Source organism: Rattus norvegicus, chromosome X (genome assembly GCF_021556685.1).
Source record: "Rattus norvegicus strain SHRSP/BbbUtx chromosome X, alternate assembly SHRSP_T2T, whole genome shotgun sequence".
NCBI classification, from domain to species: Eukaryota; Metazoa; Chordata; class Mammalia; order Rodentia; family Muridae; genus Rattus; species Rattus norvegicus.
This window is the reverse complement of record NC_141554.1, coordinates 103,273,455-103,295,554: the sequence shown is the minus strand read 5'-3', so window position 1 is coordinate 103,295,554 and position 22,100 is coordinate 103,273,455. Positions and strand designations below refer to the sequence as shown.

Genomic DNA, 22,100 nt, shown 5'->3' with positions numbered 1-22,100 from the left:
GATTCATTTCCTTCACCTATTTGATTGTATTTTCCCTGTGATTCTTGAGTAATTTATTCATTTTTTTCTTTAAAGGCCTTTAACATCTTTATAAGATTGGATTTAAGGTCATTTCCTTTTGCTTTGTTTGTGTTAGGACATCATGGGTTTACTATATAGGATATCTGGGCTGTGACATTGCCATATTGCTCTGCCAACTGTTGATTGTGTTCTTACATTACTCTTCAGCCATCTGCATATCCTTGATGCCAGCAGGCCTCCAGGAATGTAGGCACGGTTGTGGGCCAGAAAATGGATTAAAGTACACAAGGCCCAATTTTCTGCTGCTGGAGGTTTCTCATGGGATCTTGGAAGACAAGGGGCCTGGGGAAGGGATCTACCCAATTGTCTGTATACTGGCAGGCCTCCCAGAATGCAGGCAAAGCTATGGGCATGAAGATGGAACTTAGGGGATAGGATACCTCTTGCTGGTTGTGCCCCAGGATGAATTGGTAAGCAGGGAGTTGGAAGGTATGACAGGGGTCTCATCTGGATATCCCTGGTGCTCACAGACTTTTGGAAATGCAGATGGAGCCATGGGTTATAAGATGGATTTGTCTCTATATCATCTGGAGGAACAACAGATACAAGAAAAATGAAAAGATTTGGAAGGATATCAAAGAAGTACGTAGTGGACAAAGATGGATTAATAGTGATATGGGAAAATGGACAGAAAGTGACTTACCTGGTGAGAGATGTCAATACAGAGAGACACTAAGGACATTTGAAGAAGTTTTGAGGAGTCGTAACATATTATTTTATGTTTACTTAAAATGTGTATGTCTATGTGAATAAGTGTGTGTGTGTGTGTGTGTGTGTGTGTGTGTGTGTGTGTGTGTATGAAATGGAGTTATACCACTTAGGTTACAGTGCTCTCCGCAAAAGCTGACCATTTAGTTAAATCCCCAGAATCATCCATGAGACACATCCTTGAGTTGTTGGGCAGGTTTGAGTATAGGTCATTGCTTTTTCCATTCTTTATCTCTGCTGGTTTCCTAAACAAGTATAATTTTTATGAGTTTTCTTAGTGCTGATCCTGATACCCTCAGATAAGGTAGCTAACATACTTTATGAAGGAAGTTTCTTTTTCCAGTAGGCAAAAGCCAGTAGAGAAATCTCCAACTGAGAGAAACAGAGAACAACCCACTGTGGGTTGTTCAGCTCTAGTCAATACATCTACAATACAATCCTTAAGAACTCCTAAGGCTCAAGGAACATCAAGGAAGTGGAGACAGAAAGACTGTAAATGTGTGTGAATAATAAAGAAAAGGAGGACATAATTTGGGAAGGTGTATGGGTGAAGGAGAAGTTGAAGAAATGCAGGAATGAGTTAAATATATTACACATATATCATTTATAAATTTCAAGCAACAATCACCTGTTCAATTAAAGTTTGGCATTCTGAGAAGACATGTTCCCCTCCTGGTGAATTAAAACAAATTTTAATTGATATTTGAAGATAGAATGAGAAAAAAAGTTGTTCTTAAGGAAACCGATCTAACTAGGTGTAGTAGAAATCACAAGTGGCTCATGGTATAGCTTAGGCATTTTTTAAAGTTAAATATGCAAATTAAAATACAGGCAAAACATCAAGTATGGGCAAAATGGAGAACCAAAAAACAGAAGATCCTTTTTGAATACTCTCTACTGGCATGTGAGTGAAATTGTTTAGTTAATTAAAAAAAAGTGATAGTTTTTATCTAGAACTTAAAGTTTTATAGATTTGAATCATTTGAATCCTGAAAATAAACTTATGGTACTTTACCACTTAGCTATCAGAAACACACATTTTACCATATCAATTACAATTGAGAAGAATAAATTGACTATGTCTATAGTTTTAAATCATTAACAGAAATATTTTTTAAAAATCTGAGTAGTTTATTTCCAAGTTCCTTATGTAAACATTTATATATTTCCCAGTTGGTGTTGGGATAATTTGTGACAGCATGTAATATTTTTTAATGTCACTTTTGAAAATTCTCAGATCTCAAGAGTACAACTTTTTAAAGGAACAAAGATTTAAGAAGCAATTTTTACTTAAATATTGTCATATTAATCTTCCTAGTATTTGTCTTCCATGAACAAATACTCTTCAAATGGAGTAAAACTATATAAAATGCTGCTATGTTAACATGTGTTTTGGTGAAAAATAATCTAAAACAAATGTTAAAGGTACATTTGTAAATATGTTATATTAATTACTTGTGGTATAATTATACTACTTTGTAAGATTCTATTCTTGAAATGATTGCAAACTTATTTATTTTTCCCATTTGCTAAAGGATAATAGTTGAAGATAATATAAACCATTACTCAAAGAACGAATCATTGTGATTTTCTCAACTAATTTAACTTTTTTACTTAGTTATAACAAAGCCAGCATACCGAGTATAAATCAGAAATTATAATCAATCAAAAATATATGAAACAATATCAAGTTGCATTATAATTAAAAGCAAGACTTGCCTAGCTTAATTGCTGAGAACACAATACAACTGTGGTCAATAGTCACTTCTCATTCATTTTGATGTTTTGGGGATTATTCCTTCCATTAACAAGTGTGGATATAAAATATAAGCAGGAAAGATTATCTGTACAAATTAATTCTGACTCTGGCAAAGATCAGCTCGAAACAAATGTCTTATCAATAGTTCAGGAGCCTTTCTTATAGACAAAGCGTCATGTTATACTTTGAATAACCAGAGAGGAAGTCTATATAACAAAAATAAAAAAAAAGAAAACCAGAAATGTGCAAGCTTAGGAAATTTTTAGTGTTTCTATAAGGAATGGTTTTATAAAACTAAGATTACAAAATACATAAAGATTGATGGGCTGAAAGGAAAGGTGTAACTTAGCCCTTGTCACTTTTCATATACCTCTTTTCTAGTGAGTATAAAAGATTTGGTGTTTAGTAATGTTGCTTACATTGAGAAAGTATTGGCTTTTATCTAGATGGGGCAGGCAGTAGGGCATGGACACTTTTAGCAACCAGATATAGTCTAAATGAAAGAATACAACAGAACTCTGCAGAGCTCTATAAGGATTTATCTGGGCTCAGCATGATATGGTGTTGCACAACTTTAATCCAGGCAGGTGCATACATATAAATTAGAAGTAAGTTTGGACTACTTAGAAAATTATCGACCAGCGAATGCTATATTGTGAGCCCACTCTAAACTAATAACAACAACAATGACAACAACGACAATAATAATAACAACAATAAAAATATTCCATTTGGCCATGCTTGTAGAATTATGTTATCAGTTTTTATCAATTTATCATGTATTTCTTTCAAGTTTATATACCTAGTAAATAGTATAAGCATTCAGACTGCTTCAATGACCATCCCCTTTTCACTCTTTTTCCCTGTCTTTTCATTCTATAACATATGAAGGTGAAGCAGACACACACACACACACACACACACACACACACACACACACACACTCATACAATCAAAACTAAGGCGATGATCGAAGGCTGACGACTTAGGGTCTTAGTGTACATTCCAAAATTAAAACACTATAATCACTTAACTCCTGAGAACTAATATCCATTAGAGGAAACATGCATTATCTGAAGAGAGTCTGATCCTTCATTGACAATTGTGCTGGTTATATTAACTTGACACAAGCTAAAGTTATGTGAGACAAGGGAACCTTGATTAAGAAAATGCCTCCATGAGATTTGGCTGTAGGGAAGCTTGTAGATTTCCTTAATTAGTGATTTATGGCTAAGATTCCAGCCCATTGTGGACAGTTCGATCACTGGGCTGGAAGCCCTGTGTTCCATGGCTCCAGCTGCGTATGTATCAGAGGATTGCCTTATCTAGCATCAATGGGAATGGAAGCCCTTGGTTCTGTGGAGGCCCAAGGACCCAGCATAAGGAAGGCTAGAGCAGTGAGTGGGTGGAGGAACACCCTCATAGAATCAGGGGCGTGGGGAAGAGATAGGGGATTTGCTAAGGAGAAACTGGAAAGGGGATAACATTTGAAATGTAAATAAATAAAATAACCAATTTTTAAAAAAGTCTCTGAGAAAGCCAGTAAGGAGCATCCTTTCATGGCTTCTGCATCAGATTCTGCTGACAGATTTCTACCCTGTTTGTGTTCTTGTCCTGACTGCCTTTGATTCTGAACCATCTTATGAAAATGCAATTCAAATAAACCCTTTTCTCCAAAACTTGCCTTTTTTATAATTATATTTCATGGCAGCAATATAAATGAGTAAGCCGAGAATCATTCTAAAATTCAGTTACCTATATTAATATCAAAGTAACTTAAGCCTAGGTTACCTGGAAATTTCTTGTATTAGATCAGGCTGTCACCCAAGGTTTCGTAAGTTACAAAATTCAACTTGGCTAATGATGGCTTTCTCATCTCTTAACTAGGACTTCACTGTGGCCACAGAAAGAAATAGACTCCTTTTGACATGGTTCCATTTGTGTATTTTAGATAAACAACTAATTTCAGTCTTTATAGAAGAGGCAAGGATCTTAAAACAAGAAGAGGTGGGTGAAGCCTTTAGAGGGCAAAGCTCATCATTTACTGCATTATAATGGACATTTCAAGTCACAGAATTAATCATAATACAAAGACTGAGAAAAAGCCATTCAAGTATTGATGAGAAGATCAGTACAATCATATTGCTAAGTGTGACAATTCATGAAGAGCCCTTCACAACCTCATGTATAGATTGCTTGGTCATTATCTAGTGTTACTATTTGTGAGAATGGGTGAAAACTGTAATATATAAGGTACTAATGGAATAAGTAAATTTTTGTAGTTATGCTTTTGAAACATAACTTGTCCCTGATCCCTTCCTATATCTGTGTTTTAGTCACTGTGTTGCAAACAACCTCCTTCTCACACTCCTGCAACATGCAAATATGATGTCTTTGGGCCAAAGCAATGGAGGCAGAAAACCATGAACTGAAGTTTCTGAAACTGCTGAGTCAAAATAATTCTTTTCTTTTCCTCACTTGTTTTGGAATACTGGTAAGAAGCTAGTTAACACACAGGGAGGCTGTAAATGACAAGGAAAATAAGGATACATGTTATTTTTGCTCTCAATAATGCCATAAACATGTACTTATAAATGAGGAAACCAAATATTCAAGGCTAGCCATGTGTGGAATCCTTGAAAGTCTCAATGGAAAGTTCTGATGAAACTGACTTAGAACTAGAGGACCAAAGGATATTTACTGCCAAGCATCTATTTGCAGGATTTTCTTTACTCTGGGTATGTATTTCTACATAACCTTCATTTCCTTAAAGAGCTTTACTATAACTAAAACTATAGAACATTTTAACAGTCCTTCTATTAAACTAACTTTCTTCCTAATAATTACTACCTACCAGACTATTTATTATCTATCTTCTTTTCACCCCACAATTATGTTTCTTGAATACAGGAACTTGGCACATCTCATTCCCTGATTAATCTGCAGCACCTAGAACACAATGTGCCAAGTAGCTATTCAATTAATATTGATTGAGCCAATATCTTTATTAACAGGGACTAGTGAGATTCCAAAGACAATGCTTTCGATGGGCATCAAAAGCCAGAAAACCTATTGGCAGCTATACTTAGATCTGACGTGGGCACTGGAATAGAATCAAACCACATGTGTTTCAAACTCCTTTCACTTGTTTATGCCCTAGAGAGCCTCATTCACTAATAATGTTATGATCTGTTTTGACCTGGATGTAATATGCCATCTCAATTTATTCTATTTTGAACCTTATCCAAAGCAAAGCCACAGCACTACCTATGAAGGTGTTGTAAATATTTCTGGATTTTTTGTATGTGTTACATTTTCTACTTTAGAAAGATGTAAAGGAGTGGTGAAAGAACTAATTGCTTTGAGAATATAAGAACCTAGATTCAACGTTTACTTTCTGGTTTTGGATGTGCCTTTGCAGTTAATGAAATTCATTTTCCTCACCCTGGTGGATAAATCATTCTCGTGAAGCCAATACTAAAGTCATTCATTTTAGTGGAAACACTCTACAAAAGGAGAGCACCAATTGCTCAGCTTGTATTTCATGACCCATCCACAGTTTCTATTTCATTAACCTAATCCAATATTAATAATACTATTTACAGTGCATTGAAAATTAGATTTTCTTACAGAAAAATCTTCCCTTTACCATACATTCCTCAAAGACATGAGCTTTGATTGTATTTGCTCATGTACTTAAATATTAACTATGTTCTATACTCAACTCATAATTTTTCTCAACATTCATCAACTATAATTTTGAAATTTATAGGTATATACATATATGTACCCACACACATATATGTATGATTATGTATATATGTATGCAGTATATATCATGTATGTATGTATGTATGTATGTATGTATGTATGTATGTATATTCATTAGCAACAGAGTCAGACCTATAACTGTTCTACAACCATAGCACCAAAATACTGAACTTCAGGCATTGCTGTACTTTCAAAAAAGAGAGTTTATGTCTAAGAGTGGTACCCAACTAAGATGCTGATGGTAATGCACGTTAAGAAAAAGAAAGTTGCTTAGAGGGGACAGTGCCAGCATGAGACTGATTATCAAGATAATAAGATAATTAGAAGACATTTAAAGTTAAAGGCTAATCAGTTCTTCTTCCTTTTGGTACAAGCACAAAGCATTGTGATCATGTACATGCCCATTTCTAAGGTAAGAAGAGTGAAGTTACCGTCCTCCACATGGTATAAACTTCCTAAGAGAGCTTTGGAATAAAAGTATGTATGGCTAGAACAATCTATCTAAATTTTAGGAAAAAAAGAAAATAATCTTACTGAGCAGAATGAAAAGATACTACCACTGAGGATAATAAGTTAATCTCCTCAGATCACCAGAAGAGTTGTGTTCCAACCTAGAAATTTAAGGAAGCCAATTTTATGGTTCAGATAAAAGCAAATCAAAAAAGATGGACAAAAACAAAAACTTGATGTCCAAATGAGCACACTGTTCTTTGGAAATATGTATTATTTAATTTTGACTAACCTGTTTCCAAGTTATAGAATATTAAATGCATTTCATCCTAACTTACAAGAAAACAGACCTTCAAGGAATCTTTTTTGTCCCCCAAGGGAGACTTGCAATTGGAACAGACATGCAAAGGCATAACAAGCATTGAGGCTCTTCTGTAGGACCTGCTGCCTTTGCACAGATGATTTTCTTTATATTGAGGTAGAAAAGTCTCTTTATGGAGGTCTCTAAACACAGCTTAACAAACATGCCCACCAGATGACTCTAGCTTTGTGCAAACAGGGTCAGGTGTGTAGAAGCACAACGCTGAGTCTATGGCTCAGAGTTTCTCATCCCTGGCAGGCAGATGTTGAATCTACCTTCAGTAGTACTAGAAAGCCCTCACTCGGTATGCTGTCTAGAAGATTACCCACAGACAAGCACAGCTGAACAGTAAGAAACTGCAACCTTGAATAGTGTGTGATTTTGCTCCACTTTTTTACAGGGTTGCAAAGAAAGGTGCATTTTTCTGATCTGGTGCCTGCTTCGATGAGAGAGCGAGGGCTGTGCAGGGGTCTTTAGTATGGGGTAGAAATAACAAAACAGTAAACCAAAAGGCATCGAGGGTTGGATATATTCTTTGTGGTTAAGCATACAACCAAAACAAGCTATTAAGCAATCCTCATGTTTAACAAACATAGATCTGTTGGATGATTGAAAAATCTTGCAGTCTCCATACATGTCAAATGTGATGTGAAAACAGGTAAAGGAGAGAGACATGCCTTTTTGATAGGTATTCATTCCCAGAGTTAAATGGACTCCAATGTCAGCGAGAATAAGTCACCAATGTGTCCTTCTACCTGCAAGGCATCAACTACAGAGTTTTTCTTTAGAGGGTCACAGAATGATTGCACTCATCACACACTGGATTGAACCTGTAGTTCATCTGGTCATCTGTTCCTATGTTTGAATGCTACTGTTATATGGAGAAATCAAGGCAAACTCCAGTCACATCTTGTCACAGAAATGTGCATGCTCTCTTCCATTGCATGCATCTATCTACTTAGTAACTTAGAATATGTATATTTCTACACTTAGTAATTCTTCATCAGCCTGGCTGTTTAGATTGGATAAGCCACCATAGTTGAGATTTTGATACTATTTTGATAGCAGCAACATTGATTTTGATACAATTTTGATATCAGCAACATTCTGATAATACCATTCTAAACAAAATGCTGTTGTGAGAGGGGTTATTTTAATTAATAGGATTTTAAAAGCAAACATTTATGAATATATAAGTGGATAAATGTGTAAGTAAACAGGAAATATAAAATAAAGTTGGAGACATGTAATCTAGTCTTCATTGTTATGTCCAGAAAAGCAATCAATCTTCTGATATATACTTTTGTTCTATATATTAGGGTATGCTGGCAGTTTTTATGTACTGGCTTCAAAATCTCTCCTCATTGCCGATCCTCATTGTATTGCTGCTATTTTAACTGGACCAGATTTCACTACATAAAATTAAAACTGCAGCAGTAGAAACAATGTTCCCTAGAGTTTATATCACAGTGATGAAATGTGCCCTGTGAGATTTCCTATTCTTTAAGTACACATTTTTTTTCCTGAAAAGTGTGCTCTGCAGTTATATAACTAACCAAGCTTAATATTTCCTCTTAAGATAACATTAAATTTAAAACTAATATATAGGCGCATGTTAGAGGACCTTTTGTTTTGTTGTTGTTCTAAAGGGATTTTTTTTTAATAGTGAAATTTGTTGTTGGAGTCCCTATAGATAGAGCCTCACAATATGTTGATTAAGCATTTCTCTCCTGTTGAAAAGTGGCTATTTTAAAGAATATTTGCTTTGTTGGACTGTTATGGAAATCCTTTAACGTTAATCCACACAAAAATCATAGATCTACTGCAAGGACTTTCTCTACAAGGTAAATGGTTGAAAAAATTCAAAAAAACAGCTTCCTGTATTTATTCCATATTTTGAAAATAACACATAAATTCATTTTATTTAAATTTTATATGTAAAGTAATGGGATATTAATATGTTCGTCATTGTTTCTTATAGACCTCATAAGTTTGGTTAATTTTTAATTAATTATTTTTATGTGACAGAAAATTCCATGCTCAAGCAATATTTGATATTTGGTTGGACTGTGACTCATTCACCCAAAATTATATATATCTATTTTTTGTAGGTCTTCAATGCTATAGCTTTACAGCCACTTCAAATATCTTGAAATGCAACATAGGTACTGGATATCTTACTACATAAAACCATCATAGCTATACTTCTATACTGAAATATAGACAACTATTATTATTTATATGTGTTTTCTTATAGGTTTTCACTTCAAAATTTAAACATCAATAACTCTGGAATACCAAAGAAATTAATTAAAGGAGATTCTTGCCTATACAGGATATTTTAATAAAATTTGCCTGCCTATAACATCTACTGGAAAACTTCATTTTGAATATACATTCAATATACATTTATACACACATTATATATATATATATATATATTTCTAAACACACCTTCTTATGTAAAATGTTTTATATGATCTAGAAAAGAAATAGAACAATTCAATGACTAGAAAAGTATACTTAATTGGGAACCTCGGAGATTAATTTAGCCTACATGTTAAAACTTGTAGAAAGCATCCCAGGAATTTTTCCTTTTAAAATAACTATGAGGAAGTAATAATCTTAATATAAGATCATTCATTAGATCCAAAAGCACGTCCATGGTATGTACTCACTGATACACTGATATTAGCCAAAAAAGTACAGAATGCCCATGATAAACCTAACAAACCCTAAGAAGTTAAACAAGAAGGAAGGCCTAAGTGAGGATGCTTCAATTCCATTTAAAAGTAAGAGCAAAATAACTCTGGGAGTCACAGGGAGGGAGCTATCTTGATGTGGGGGATGGCAAGATCAGGTAGGATGGCATAAAGACAGAAGCCCGGAGGACTAAGAGACTTAATTGAAATAAGCAGCTGCCAAGCTAGGGGTGGAGGGAATCTCTAGAATACCCAAGAGACCTGGGATGGGGGAGGCTCCCAGGACTCAATTGGGGTGAAATTCCCAATAGAGGAGATAATGGAACTTTAAGAGACCACTTGCAGGACTTAGACAGAGCTCAACAATCCACCTACATAATGTTTGACCCAAAATTGCTCCTGTCTAAAAGAAATGCAGGGACAAAAATGGATCAGAGATTGAGGGAATGGCTGACCACTGACCTTCCCAAACCTGAGATCCATCCCATGGGCAGGCGACAAACCCTGAAACTATTACTGATGCTATGTTGTGCAGGTTTTCCTTGCAGATGGGACTCTAGTATGGTTGCCTTCTGGGAGTCTCTACCAGTAATTGACTGAAACAGATGCAGATATTCACAGCCAGGTATTGGACTGAGTGAGAGGAAGTACTTAAGGAATGGAAATGATTGGCAACCCCATAAGAAGAAAAACAGTGTCAAGTTACATGGACCCCAAGGAACTCCCAGAGACTAAGCCACCAACTAAAGAGCATATAGGAGCTTGTCCATGGTCCCTGCCACATACATAGCAAAGAACTGCCCTCTCTAGCCTCAGTGGTAGAGGACAATAATGTAGAGACTTGATGCTCCAAGGAAGGGGATCCTGGGGGTGGGGAGCAGCACCCTCTCAGAGGCAAAGGGGAGGGGGAATGGGTGAAGAGCTCTGCAAGGGGGAACTGGGAAGGGAGACAACATTTAGTATGTAAATAAATAAAATAATCATTTTTAAAAAGGAAAAATTAATTTTGAATAGAAATATGATGCAGGCCCTGAAACTTATTGATAATGAGATTAATAAGAAATGAATCATGTGACTACATTGGGAAAGCAGTTAACTTTCAACTTCTCATTGACATTATGTGCCTTACTGACCGTGGTAAAATAACATAAAACAAACATCCATCAATAAGATTAAGACAGTGATGACAAATAGGACAGGGTCTGTCTATTCTAAGATTATTTAGCACTTGTGAGTGGACAGTGTAACTTGAAACACACTTGACAAATGACAAATATGTGATAAAAGTTTTTCTAGTTTAGTAACAATTCTTAAATGTAATACCATTTTGATAATGAGTTATGAAACAGAACACTTACATTCTACATTCCTTAAAACTTTTAAGCTAAGAAAGAGTAGCTGTATGACAATGAATACAAACTTATCTTCTTATTAAGACTATAGAAAATCATACAATTTTCCTTTAGTGAGACTGTAATATGAAACATAATTTATGTATTTGCATGATTGTTAATATATTTTTCCTTCTGTGTCCTGAATTTTCTCATATTTGACTGATTTAAAAAATAATGTGAACAGGTAATTTTGTTATTCTGGGTAAATATTACCTTCTCTATTAATTGGCACATTTGTGACAGATACTTTTTCTTAAATAGGAGCTCAAAAACTATATGTGCCTCTGTAGGATTCACAAAATCAAAATCTATTTATCATAACACTATTATATTTGGAATTACAAATTGTGATTTAAATAGAAAAATGCCAAAATTCTTGACAAGCTTGTTGATTAAACCAGTGGGGTGTGTGTGTGTGTGTGTGTGTGTGTGTGTGTGTGTGTGTGTGTTATTACTTAGTTTAGTGTTGGTAATTCCCTGGAAAAACTGTAAAGACAATATGTTGTCGATGTCTGTTTTTTACATGTCTGTTACCATCCAGGTACCGAAATAGCTGTGATTCCCATGATCTGTAGGTATATGAGACCCTCCCAAGATTGAGCCCACTCACATTTCCTGTAGAAGTGGGAATGGCAGCGTTTTCTTTGAGATGTAGCTTTCTTTTCTCTGCCAATGCTCCTGTAAATAACCCTTGCTAGACTCAATGTCTGATCAAGCTTGACTCAGGTAGAATGATTGCTTTGGTCTGTCATTGCCCTTTTTATCCTGGGTAACTAGAAATAGAATCCCCAGGAAAAGTTACAGAGCAGCTGTTCAAAATGCAAAACTGCTTCAAATTGGGGATTTTATTTTGCAATGAATTGCACATAAACGAAAAGTGTGAATGCTAAGAAATGTCATGGAGTGAAGACATAAAACATTATGTCACATGTGTCAATGCAAAACAGTCATTTCCTAAAAATGAATAAAAGATGCTAGAATATTCCTGTGGTAAATATGAATGACCAGGGTCTGGGAACAGAGCTGCACATGGTTTCAATAGTTACAGAAGGGAAGAAAGTAAAAAAAAAAAAATCAAGGTACTAGTTAAACACACTGGTAGAAACTTCTGGTCGGTGGGTTCTTGAAATGCTGGAAAAATATCATCTCCGGGTCTTAGATACTTATTGGATGGCATTAGATTTTTGGATGGGTAGACTCTACTAATCTGTTAGTACATTTTAAAGGCTTCTGAAAGTCATGAGAGTGTTAAGTCAAAAGCAGCGTTGGGCAAAAATGCCAGTTAAAGAGATTAAAAATATTGTAGGATAATTTGGCTCTTGGTCTGTAGCATTCTGAGGCTCCATAATCACAGAGTTCTAACCAGTCATCTTGTAGAACCTCTAAGACAAGTTCTGCTTTTTCCTTCATTGCAAACATAGGCTGTTCCTTCTAATATGTGTGGTTTCAAATCCACTGTTCTAGAAGTGAATAGTAAATATTGAAGTTAAAAAATCAATTCTTATATGTATCCTAATAATGAATAAAAATAGCATGAGCCATGACAACTATAGTATCGCAGTTTCTGTTCATTCAAAATGTTATGGTGATATATATGTATATCCAGCACCCACTAAATACATTTTATGAAGGTTTTGAAGGAGTGTGTCCTTATGCTAATTTTTTTCTTTTGAGACTGAGAACATAATCTTGGGTAGCTTAGAACTCAGTGTGCACACCAGGCTGGCTTCATCAGTGATTTTCCTGCCTCTGCCTCTCAAGATTATATCTGTGTGTCACTTTGTCTATCTGGAAGTTTTCTTTTAGCTGTCTTCCATATTATAAAAAAAAAAAAAACGACCACTCTGTTTATGTAATATCTTTCATATAAATAGTTAAAACTTAGATTTTTACAATTGCGTTGTTTTGCTTGCATTTAAATTGAAATATCATTTGCACATTTAACAGATCTTTTAGATAAATACTACATATTAGCTTATGATTCACACTTATAGGTCCTGAAGACTAATTAAATATAAATGCCTATATATAAATCTTAATATATATTTATAAATCTTAAACAAATCTAACAAAACTATAATCATAGTAACAAGATTTGAATATATGTATAAAGCCATAAAATTTTACATGATTAAAGTTGACGAGATGTCAAAATTTCAAATCTGACCAAATATTTCCTATTAACTAAGCAACATTTACATTAGTAATACATACATAGTAGGAGCCTCCAAGATACCTCAGCAGGTTATCTATTAATAATATATAAACTGCATTTTATCTCATATTATGAATAAAATCATTATTAATTTATAATTAATTTACACTTGTTGTTTATTGATATTTACCACCTAAAGAATGAAAAACTAAAACATTTTCACATTCAAGGTCTACAAAATTTGTTATTTTTCATCAGATATAAGTAAGGAAGTATATAAAGTTAAAAATATGTTTGGTACTTGCATATAATTGCAACATAACTTGGCATTTCGGGTATTCACATTTTATTGTATCCAATACCTGCTGAAATTTAAAATCAATTATGAGATAAAATTTAAATTTTTATCAGACTTTTATAAATATATTTTATTGCCTGCCCTTATGAATAAAGTATTCTCCATTCCATTATTTAATATAAATCAATGTCACATTTAATGTGTATCATGTTGATAACTCCATACTTTCAATTTTAAAATTATATGAATTATTTAACATTGCAAAATATTTCTCTTCTGCCATGTGTGTATAACAAACTAATATGTGAATATTTGCAAGGTTATAAAAATAAACATTTTTAAGTGCTTGAAATTTATCTTTCATTTTTCACAAATCTATTGTGTTTATGATATCTGAGGAAAAAGATTATATTGTCAATTAATTTTATTAAAATAACAACCCAAGGCATGATATACTAAATACAAATTAAAATGTATGGAAATAAGTTTCATTCCAAATACATGACACATCACCACATGCAAATTTACTGAACTGACTAATAATAAAATTAATAAATACAATAAGGGCAAAGGATACTTATTTACACAAACAAGAAAAATTTCAACTGTATATTTCACAACTCTATTAATAAGAGTATGTAGAGAAACTGGCATAGTCCCACTTTTCTGATGGCAAGGAAAATTGAAAGTTATTCTGGATAGCAATAGCAACATATCAAGCAACAGAACTGCTCATATCCTTCTTTTAATAACTTCACTCATGCAATTACTTTAAGAAAGCTACTAAAATAAGAAAAAACTCTATCTAGAAATGTCTGTTCACTCAAAGATAGAAAATCTACAAATGGAGGCTTCAGTGATGCCACATAGAAGTAGGATCAAGCAGGTTATACCATATCAGATTTTAAAACATCCATTATAATTGGTAAACACAAAGTAAAACAAATAAAAAATCAACTCATAAGATAAGAAGCAGGACAAAATTGAAGTCATGGTATGCTTAAATGATGTAAAATATTCATGCATATGGCTAAAGACTTTCTAGAGAACAGAGAATTAAAAATAGATGTGAGAATATGTGTATTTTCTTTTTCTAACTTTCCTGACAATGTAAGTAATTTCATTTTAACTTCCATCTAGATCCAGCCTGCCTATTATTCCCATATATTTTTGCCATCGATGCCAATCTTTATGTTCTTTTGTAACTTTCTGGCAAAATCTAAAATCCATATAATACCAAATATGAAATGTTCTGGTGCTTCCCTAGCTATGGACAATTGGTCATAACCAGAAGCAATAGTATGAATAAAATTAGGGAAGGACTAATAATCAGTCATTCAATTCAATTGTCTTTTGCCTCCTGTGGCCATTTTATCATTATAAATTTTATTTTTCTTTTATTTTCTCATGTCTTATAATGCTTGTTTTTTTTTAATTATCTTCATTGTGTTTGATCTGATCTCTCCTCCTGACTCAGCCTCAACAGATTTCTTGGGTTAATACAGGCTACTCACTAAGAGTTCTGTAAAATTATGTATAGTCCATGTAGAATATGGTACATTCTATAATCCCAGCAATAAAATTCTAAGAGAGGAGAATGGTGAAGGTTGAGGGAAGGAAAGGATGAGGACTGCAGCAGGAGGCAATGGGGGTGCTGCAGCCAGGAAGAGACGCTGCAGGCCAGGTGGTGGGTATACTCTGACCCAACCTTAGAAGCTGTGCACTTTCCCAGATTATCCATGGAAGACCCTATAAAATATGTGCAAAGAGGCTCTCTGCTCCCAGACCCCGTGAGAGAGAGACCCAACCTCCTGGTCAGGTGGGCACTCCTGAGGCTGCAGAGCATAAGAGACCACCAACACTGCTCACCCCTGCCCACATCCCTGGCCCAAGAGGAAACTGTATAAGGCCTCTGGGCTCCCGTGGGGGAGGGCCCAGGAGAGGCAGGACCCCTGCCTGAGACACCTCCAGAACCTGAGGGAAACAGACCGGATAAACAGTTCTCTACACCCAAATCCCGTGGGAGGGAGAGCTAAACCTTCAGAAAGGCAGACAAACCTGGGAAACCAGAAGAGACTGCTCTCTGCACACACATCTCGGACGCCAGAGGAAAAAGCCAAAGACCATCTGGAACCCTGGTGCACTGAAGCTCTCGGAAGGGGCGGCACAGGTCTTCCTGGTTGCTGCCGCTGCAGAGAGCCGTGGGCAGCACCCCACGAGCGAACTTGAGCCTCGGGACCACAGGTAAGACCAACTTTTCTGCTGCAAGAAAGCTGCCTGATGAGCTTGGGACACACGGAAGCAGAATTCCTCTAGGACCGGGCACGTTCTGTGTTTACCAGAAGTCCCACACCTGCGGATCCTGGCCCGCAGCAGCTCTCTGCTCCCAGACCCCTTGAGAGAGAGATCCAAACGCCTGGTCAGGTGGGCAATCCTGAGGCTGCAGAGCGGAAGAGACCACCAAAGCTGCTCACCCCTGCCGACATCCCTGGCCTAAGAGGAAACTGTATAAGGCCTCTGGGCTCCCGTGGGGGAGGGCCCAGGAGCGGCAGGACCCCTGCCTGAGACACCTCCAGAACCTGAAGGAAACAGAACGGATACACAGTTCTCTGCACCCAAATCCCATGGGAGGGAGAGCTAAACCTTCAGAAAGGCAGACAAACCTGGGAAACCAGAAGAGACTGCTCTCTGCACACACATCTCGGACGCCAGAGGAAAAAGCCAAAGACCATCTGGAACCCTGGTGCACTGAAGCTCCCGGAAGGGGCGGCACAGTTCTTCCTGGTTGCTGCCGCTGCAGAGAGCCCGTGGGCAGCACCCCACGAGCGAACTTGAGCCTCGGGACCACAGGTAAGACCAACTTGTATGCTGCAAGTGACCTGCCTGGTGAACTCAAGACACAGGCCCACAGGAACAGCTGAAGACCTGTACAGAGGAAAAACTACACGCACTAAAGCGGAACACTCTGTCCCTATAACTGGCTGAAAGAAAAGAGTAAAACAGGTCTACAGCACTCCTGACACACAGGCTTATAGGGACAGTCTAACCACTGTCAGAAATAGCAGAACAAAGTAACACTAGAGATAATCTGATGGCGAGAGGCAAGCACAGGAACCCAAGCAACAGAAACCAAGACTACATGGCACCATCGGAGCCCAATTCTCCCATCAAAACAAACATGGAATATCCAAACACACCAGAAAAGCAAGATCTAGTTTCAAAATCATTTTTGATCATGATGCTGGAGGACTTCAAGAAAGACGTGAAGAACGCCCTTAGAGAACAAGTAGAAGCCTACAGAGAGGAATCGCAAAAATGCCTGAAAGAATTCCAGGAAAACATAAATAAAGAAGTAGAAGCCCATAGACAGGAGACACAAAAATCCCTGAAAGAATTCCAGGAAAACACAATCAAACAGTTGAAGGAATTAAAAATGGAAATAGAAGCAATCAAGAAAGAACACATGGAAACAACCCTGGATATAGAAAACCAAAAGAAGAGACAAGGAGCTGTAGATACAAGCTTCACCAACAGAATACAAGAGATGGAAGAGAGAATCTCAGGAGCAGAAGATTCCATAGAAATCATTGACTCAACTGTCAAAGATAATGTAAAGCGGAAAAAGCTACTGGTCCAAAACATACAGGAAATCCAGGACTCCATGAGAAGATCAAACCTAAGGATAATAGGTATAGAAGAGAGTGAAGACTCCAAGCTCAAAGGACCAGTAAATATCTTCAACAAAATCATAGAAGAAAACTTCCCTAACCTAAAAAAAGAGATACCCATAGACATACAAGAAGCCTACGGAACTCCAAATAGATTGGACCAGAAAAGAAACACCTCCCGTCACATAATTGTCAAAACACCAAACACACAAAATAAAGAAAGAATATTAAAAGCAGTAAGGGAAAAAGGTCAAGTAACATACAAAGGCAGACCTATCAGAATCACACCAGACTTCTCGCCAGAAACTATGAAGGCCAGAAGATCCTGGACTGATGTCATACAGACCCTAAGAGAACACAAATGCCAGCACAGGTTACTGTATCCAGCAAAACTCTCAATTAACATTGATGGAGAAACCAAGACATTCCATGACAAAACCAAATTTACACAATATCTTTCTACAAATCCAGCACTACAAAGGATAATAAATGGTAAAGCCCAACATAAGGAGGCAAGCTATACCCTAGAAGAAGCAAGAAACTAATCGTCTTGGCAACAAAACAAAGAGAATGAAAGCACACAAACATAACCTCACATCCAAATATGAATATAACGGGAAGCAATAATCACTATTCCTTAATATCTCTCAATATCAATGGCCTCAACTCCCCAATAAAAAGACATAGATTAACAAACTGGATACGCAATGAGGACCCTGCATTCTGCTGCCTACAGGAAACACACCTCAGAGACAAGACAGACACTACCTCAGAGTGAAAGGCTGGAAAACAACTTTCCAAGCAAATGGTCAGAAGAAGGAAGCTGGAGTAGCCATTCTAATATCAAATAAAATCAATTTCCAACTAAAAGTCATCAAAAAAGATAAGGAAGGACACTTCATATTCATCAAAGGAAAAATCCACCAAGATGAACTCTCAATCCTAAATATCTATGCCCCAAATACAAGGGCACCTATATACGTAAAAGAAACCTTACTAAAGCTCAAAACACACATTGCACCTCACACAATAATAGTGGGAGATTTCAACACCCCACTCTCATCAATGGACAGATCATGGAAACAGAAATTAAACAGTGATGTCGACAGACTAAGAGAAGACATGAGCCAAATGGACTTAACGGATATTTATAGAACATTCTATCCTAAAGCAAAAGGATATACCTTCTTCTAAGCTCCTCATGGTACTTTCTCCAAAATTGACCATATAATTGGTCAAAAAACGGGCCTCAACAGGTACAGAAAGATAGAAATAATCCCATGCGTGCTATCGGACCACCACGGCCTAAAACTTGTCTTCAATAACAATAAGGGAAGAATGCCCACATATATGTGGAAATTGAACAATGCTCTACTCAAAGATAACCTGGTCAAGGAAGAAATAAAGAAAGAAATTAAAAACTTTTTAGAATTTAATGAAAATGAAGATACAACATACCCAAACTTATGGGACACAATGAAAGCTGTGCTAAGAGGAAAACTCATAGGGCTGAGTGCCTGCAGAAAGAAACAGGAAAGAACATATGTCAGTAGCTTGACAGCACACCTAAAAGCTCTAGAACAAAAAGAAGCAAATACACCCAAGAGGAGTAGAAGGCAGGAAATAATCAAACTCAGAGCTGAAATCAACCAAGTAGAAACAAAAAGGACCATAGAAAGAATTAACAGAACCAAAAGTTGGTTCTTTGAGAAAATCAACAAGATAGATAAACCCTTAGCCAGACTAACGAGAGGACACAGACAGTTCGTCCAAATTAACAAAATCAGAAATGAAAAGGGAGACATAACAACAGATTCAGAGGAAATTCAAAAAATCATCAGATCTTACTATAAAAACCTATATTCAACAAAACTTGAAAATCTTCAGGAAATGGACAATTTCCTAGACAGATACCAGGTATCGAAGTTAAATCAGGAACAGATAAACCAGTTAAACAACCCCATAACTCCTAAGGAAATAGAAGCAGTCATTAAAGGTCTCCCAACCAAAAAGAGCCCAGGTCCAGACAGGTTTAGTGCAGAATTCTATCAAACCTTCATAGAAGACCTCATACCAATATTATCCAAACTATTCCACAAAATTGAAACAGATGGAGCACTACCGAATTCTTTCTACGAAGCCACAATTACTCTTATACCTAAACCACACAAAGACACACAAAGAAAGAGAACTTCAGACCAATTTCCCTTATGAATATGGACGAAAAAATACTCAATAAAATTCTGGCAAACCGAATCCAAGAGCACATCAAAACAATCATCCACCATGACCAAGTAGGCTTCATCCCAGGCATGCAAGGATGGTTTTATATAAGGAAAACCACCAAAGTGATCCATTATATAAACAAACTGAAAGAACTGAACCACATGATCATTTCATTAGACGCTGAGAAAGCATTTGACAAAATTCAACACCCCTTCATGATAAAAGTCCTGGAAAGAATAGGAATTCAAGGCCCATACCTAAACATAGTAAAAGCCATATACAGCAAACCAGTTGCTAATATTAACTAAATGCAGAGAAACTTGAAACAATCCCACTAAAATTAGGGACTAGACAAGGCTGCCCACTCTCTCCCTACTTATTCAATATAGTTCTTGAAGTTCTAGCCAGAGCAATCAGACAACAAAAGGAGATCAAGGGGATACAGATTGGAAAAGAAGAGGTCAAAATATCACTATTTGCAGATGACATGATAGTATATTTAAGTGATCCCAAAAGTTCCACCAGAGAACTACTAAAGCTGATAAACAACTTCAGCAAAGTGGCTGGGTATAAAATTAACTCAAATAAATCAGTAGCCTTCCTCTACACAAAAGAGAAACAAGCCGAGAAAGAAATTAGGGAAACGACACCCCTCATAATAGACCCAAATAATATAAAGTACCTCGGTGTGACTTTAACCAAGCAAGTAAAAGATCTGTACAATAAGAACTTCAAGACACTGAAGAAGGAAATTGAAGAAGACCTCAGAAGATGGAAAGATCTCCCATGCTCATGGATTGGCAGGATTAATATAGTATAATGGCCATTTTACTGAAAGCAATCTACAGATTCAATGCAATCCCCATCAAAATACCAATCCAATTCTTCAAAGAGTTAGACAGAACAATTTGCAAATTCATGTGGAATAACAAAAAACCCAGGATAGCTAAAGCTATCCTCAACAATAAAAGGACTTCAGGGGGAATCACTATCCCTGAACTCAAGCAGTATTACAGAGCAATAGTGATAAAAACTGCATGGTATTGGTACAGAGACAGACAGATAGACCAATGGAATAGAATTGAAGACCCAGAAATGAACCCACAACCGATGATCACTTGATTTTTGACAAAGGAGCCAAAACCATCCAAAGGAAAAAAGATAGCATTTTCAGCAAATGGTGCTGGTTCAACTGGAGGGCAACATGTAGAAGAATGCAGATCGATCCATCCTTATCACCCTGCACAAAGCTTAAGTCCAAGTGGATCAAGGACCTCCACATCAAACCAGGCACACTCAAACTAATAGAAGAAAAACTAGGGAAGCATCTGGAACACATGGCCACTGGAAAAAATTTCCTGAACAAAACACCAATGGCTTATGCTCTAAGATCAAGAATCGACATATGGGATCTCATAAAACTGCAAAGCTTCTGTAAGGCAAAGGACACTGTGGTTAGGACAAAACGGCAACCAACAGATTGGGAAAAGATCTTTACCAATCCTACAACAGATAGAGGCCTTATATCCAAAATATACAAAGAACTCAAGAAGTTAGACCGCAGGGAAACAAATAACCCTATTAAAAAATGGGGTTCAGTGCTAAACAAAGAATTCAAAGCTGAGGAATGCCGAATGGCTGAGAAACTCCTAAAGAAATGTTCAACATCTTTAGTCATAAGGGAAATGCAAATCAAAACAACCCTGAGATTTCACCTCACACCAGTGAGAATGGCTAAGATCAAAAACTCAGGGGACAGCAAATGCTGGCGAGGATGTGGAGAAAGAGGAACACTCCTCCATTGTTGGTGGGATTGCAGACTGGTAAAACCATTCTGGAAATCAGTCTGGAGGTTCCTCAGAAAATTGGACATTGAACTGCCTGAGGATCCAGCTATACCTCTCTTGGGCATATACCCAAAAGATGCCTCAACATATAAAAGAGACACGTGCTCCACTATGTTCATCGCAGCCTTATTTATAATAGCCAGAAACTGGAAAGAACCCAGATGCCCTTCAACAGAGGAATGGATACAGAAAATGTGGTACATCTACACAATGGAATATTACTCAGCTATCAAAAACAACGAGTTTATGAAATTCGTAGGCAAATGGTTGGAACTGGAAAATATCATCCTGAGTGAGCTAACTCAATCACAGAAAGACATACATGGTATGCACTCATTGATAAGTGGCTATTAGCCCAAATGCTTGAATTACCCTAGATCCCTAGAACAAACGAAACTCAAGACGGATGATCAAAATGTGAATGCTTCACTCCTTCTTTAAATGAGGAAAAAGAATACCCTTGGCAGGGAAGGGAGAGGCAAAGATTAAAACAGAGACTGAAGGAACACCCATTCAGAGCCTGCCCCACATGTGGCCCATACATATACAGCCACCCAATTAGACAAGATGGATGAAGCAAAGAAGTGCAGACCGACAGGAGCCGGATGTAGATCGCTCCTGAGAGACACAGCCAGAATACAGCAAATACAGAGGCGAATGCCAGCAGCAAACCACTGAAC

The 22,100-nt window shown here is 36.7% G+C and overlaps 1 pseudogene; it reads left to right on the top strand.

Annotated features, from left to right (window-relative positions):
• Positions 1-22,100, top strand: part of Add1-ps1 (adducin 1, pseudogene 1) — a 36,010-nt pseudogene that overhangs the window by 11,251 nt on the left and 2,659 nt on the right.